The sequence below is a fragment of the Hyla sarda genome, unplaced genomic scaffold (assembly GCF_029499605.1).
Source record: "Hyla sarda isolate aHylSar1 unplaced genomic scaffold, aHylSar1.hap1 scaffold_2453, whole genome shotgun sequence".
NCBI lineage: Eukaryota > Metazoa > Chordata > Amphibia > Anura > Hylidae > Hyla > Hyla sarda.
The window spans coordinates 35,681-40,076 of record NW_026609139.1 but is presented as its reverse complement, the minus strand read 5'-3'; the positions used below and the strand labels follow the sequence as shown (position 1 = coordinate 40,076).

The 4,396-nt window shown below is 46.0% G+C and overlaps 1 non-coding gene across 1 annotated transcript; it reads right to left on the bottom strand.

The window, feature by feature from the left end:
• Positions 1-2,114: 2,114 nt before the first annotated feature.
• LOC130323330 (U2 spliceosomal RNA) lies at positions 2,115-2,305 on the bottom strand. Its single transcript, XR_008868664.1, has one exon. It is a non-coding gene; the product is annotated as a U2 spliceosomal RNA (small nuclear RNA).
• Positions 2,306-4,396: the final 2,091 nt, after the last annotated feature.

Here is a 4,396-nt window from a genome sequence, read left to right as displayed (position 1 = left end):
TTAGCCAAAAGGCCGAGAAGCGATAACCGTGAAAGGGGCGGGCCCAACAAGGTCCCCTTCATGGGCACTATCACTGCTTGCTGTCAGGGAGGCTGCCAGACAATTTTCCATGCACACTCTGGGCTGGGGGGCAGTCAACCACCAGTACACACAGCAGAACCTAAACCCATACCATTATTGCTAAGCAGCAAGACAGGGGCCCATTGCACTCCCACGGGGCCTTTTTAAATGCAATCCATAACCCGGATTTGCCAGGAACCCTTCTTACTCCTCCTACTTGCATGTGACACTGGGCTTAGGATCTGCATAGGAAACACACACACAAGCACACACCTACCTTTGTTGCCTGCAGATGCCTCCTTGGCTGTCCCCAAACGGTATCAAACCAACACCCACGGGAAGCTGTAAGCATAGAGGACATGCCTGCACCCCATTGGACTTACCTGTGTGGGTTAAATCCGGGTTATTTGACAACCTATGGCGGTGATGGTTCTGCTCAGGCAGAGCAGTGCTGATGCTCCTCATAAAGCTGTCGCTGCTGTGAAGGTTCTAGGTGACATCACAAATCCCTATGGTTACATACACAACAAAGCTGGGTTGTTGTTGTTTACACTCTGCAAGGCCTGTGGAAGTGAGTGACATCATAGCACTGTAGTTCTGAGGGTTCTAGATGGATGCAACAATCTCCTGTTGCTTCTATGAAGGCCATAATAGACGACATCACCAAACAGCTCCATAGTCACATACACAGCAAAGGAGAGATGTTGTTTACACCTAGTGATGTCAGTGGTATTGAGTGACATCACAGCACAGTGCTAAGGCTCCTGGGCCTGGACACAGCAGCGGCTGCAATATCTCAACGGAGAATACGTTTATATATATGTGTGTGTGTGCGCGTATATATATATATATATATATATATATATATATATATATATATATTTCTCCGCCGAAATCACTTTTAAACCCATTTCACACCTTTTTTTCCCTTCTCTTCCTCTTACTTTTTTTTCACGTTTTTTTACGTTTTTCTCCTTTTCGCCTCTTTTCTGGGCGTATTATTCTTCTTTTTCTTCTTTTTTTTCGTCTAATGCATACCCCATCAGTGCAGCAATGCTTATTCAATACCGCCAGCAGATGGAGACACTGGGGGATAATTTTCTAAGGATTTATACTGATTTTTCCTGTCTGAATTTGTCGCACAGAAAGTTGCAGGCCAAATATGTGTGACATTTCTGCGACTTTAGCTTCTAGAGCATTTTTACAACATTATACATAGGTGCTGAATACATAAAAAGCGACTGTTCAGCGACAGACAAGTCGCATCGGCTGAAAGTAGGCCAGAATGTCAGTCCATGTTGGAGCAGGTTTAGATACAGTCTAAAGTATAGATCTCAAAGTCTGTGCACAGAATTTAGCAAGGGCCTCGCACCTTCTGATGCATCAGGTAGGTGCACAATAGCATAGCCTAACCCTCTGTACTTTGGTCTATATTGATGCGGGACATAGACAGCCAGCTGATGACCAATCCATTAGTGCAATGGATGGCTGGAAGCATTTGTCTTTGCCTTTGCAATACCACAGAAGCAATGCATGGTCAATGTACAGCAATGACACACCTGTGTGAACAGCCAGGAGACCCCCCCCCCCCATGTTATGTTACATAGTTACATAGTTAGTACGGTCGAAAAAAGACATATGTCCATCACGTTCAACCAGGGAATTAAGGGGTAGGGGTGTGGCGCGATATTGGGGAAGGGATGAGATTTTATATTTCTTCATAAGCATTAATCTTATTTTGTCAATTAGGAACATTCAGCACCCACCCGCTATCAAGGCAGCTGCCTATCATGTCATGCCCTACCTGCACAGGTGTGCTGGCTACTCAAATGATCCAATTAAGGAGGCCATTTAGTCAGCAGCAGCAGAAGTCCTGTGCCTGGACGCTCCAACAGGGGCCAGACACAAGCAGAAGCAGAAGCAGCAGAAGCAGCAGCAGCACCACCTTTTGTTTTTTGGCTGCAGCAGCAGCAAGGCCCACAGGGCTGGCTAGCTGGCTAGCCAGCAAGCAGGTAGCAATGAAAGTAGGAATCTTTCTTTTTAACCCTGTAAGGGGGTGGTGCACTGTACCCGAAGATACTGCCATATCGGGTCAATGCATAGGGCGACGGAAGCAAGCTTCGAAATCGGCCCCCGTTCTCAAAAATCCATTTAATATATGGTCCCCAGATAGGGGACGTATCAGATATTAAACTGATAAGAACAGATACTACACTTGATCTTAGCCAAAAGGCCGAGAAGCGATAACCGTGAAAGGGGCGGGCCCAACAAGGTCCCCTTCATGGGCACTATCACTGCTTGCTGTCAGGGAGGCTGCCAGACAATTTTCCATGCACACTCTGGGCTGGGGGGCAGTCAACCACCAGTACACACAGCAGAACCTAAACCCATACCATTATTGCTAAGCAGCAAGACAGGGGCCCATTGCACTCCCACGGGGCCTTTTTAAATGCAATCCATAACCCGGATTTGCCAGGAACCCTTCTTACTCCTCCTACTTGCATGTGACACTGGGCTTAGGATCTGCATAGGAAACACACACACAAGCACACACCTACCTTTGTTGCCTGCAGATGCCTCCTTGGCTGTCCCCAAACGGTATCAAACCAACACCCACGGGAAGCTGTAAGCATAGAGGACATGCCTGCACCCCATTGGACTTACCTGTGTGGGTTAAATCCGGGTTATTTGACAACCTATGGCGGTGATGGTTCTGCTCAGGCAGAGCAGTGCTGATGCTCCTCATAAAGCTGTCGCTGCTGTGAAGGTTCTAGGTGACATCACAAATCCCTATGGTTACATACACAACAAAGCTGGGTTGTTGTTGTTTACACTCTGCAAGGCCTGTGGAAGTGAGTGACATCATAGCACTGTAGTTCTGAGGGTTCTAGATGGATGCAACAATCTCCTGTTGCTTCTATGAAGGCCATAATAGACGACATCACCAAACAGCTCCATAGTCACATACACAGCAAAGGAGAGATGTTGTTTACACCTAGTGATGTCAGTGGTATTGAGTGACATCACAGCACAGTGCTAAGGCTCCTGGGCCTGGACACAGCAGCGGCTGCAATATCTCAACGGAGAATACGTTTATATATATGTGTGTGTGTGCGCGTATATATATATATATATATATATATATATATATATATATATATATATTTCTCCGCCGAAATCACTTTTAAACCCATTTCCACCTTTTTTTCCCTTCTCTTCCTCTTACTTTTTTTTCACGTTTTTTTACGTTTTTCTCCTTTTCGCCTCTTTTCTGGGCGTATTATTCTTCTTTTTCTTCTTTTTTTTCGTCTAATGCATACCCCATCAGTGCAGCAATGCTTATTCAATACCGCCAGCAGATGGAGACACTGGGGGATAATTTTCTAAGGATTTATACTGATTTTTCCTGTCTGAATTTGTCGCACAGAAAGTTGCAGGCCAAATATGTGTGACATTTCTGCGACTTTAGCTTCTAGAGCATTTTTACAACATTATACATAGGTGCTGAATACATAAAAAGCGACTGTTCAGCGACAGACAAGTCGCATCGGCTGAAAGTAGGCCAGAATGTCAGTCCATGTTGGAGCAGGTTTAGATACAGTCTAAAGTATAGATCTCAAAGTCTGTGCACAGAATTTAGCAAGGGCCTCGCACCTTCTGATGCATCAGGTAGGTGCACAATAGCATAGCCTAACCCTCTGTACTTTGGTCTATATTGATGCGGGACATAGACAGCCAGCTGATGACCAATCCATTAGTGCAATGGATGGCTGGAAGCATTTGTCTTTGCCTTTGCAATACCACAGAAGCAATGCATGGTCAATGTACAGCAATGACACACCTGTGTGAACAGCCAGGAGACCCCCCCCCCCCATGTTATGTTACATAGTTACATAGTTAGTACGGTCGAAAAAAGACATATGTCCATCACGTTCAACCAGGGAATTAAGGGGTAGGGGTGTGGCGCGATATTGGGGAAGGGATGAGATTTTATATTTCTTCATAAGCATTAATCTTATTTTGTCAATTAGGAACATTCAGCACCCACCCGCTATCAAGGCAGCTGCCTATCATGTCATGCCCTACCTGCACAGGTGTGCTGGCTACTCAAATGATCCAATTAAGGAGGCCATTTAGTCAGCAGCAGCAGAAGTCCTGTGCCTGGACGCTCCAACAGGGGCCAGACACAAGCAGAAGCAGAAGCAGCAGAAGCAGCAGCAGCACCACCTTTTGTTTTTTGGCTGCAGCAGCAGCAAGGCCCACAGGGCTGGCTAGCTGGCTAGCCAGCAAGCAGGTAGCAATGAAAGTAGGAATCTTTCTTTTTAACCCTGTAAGG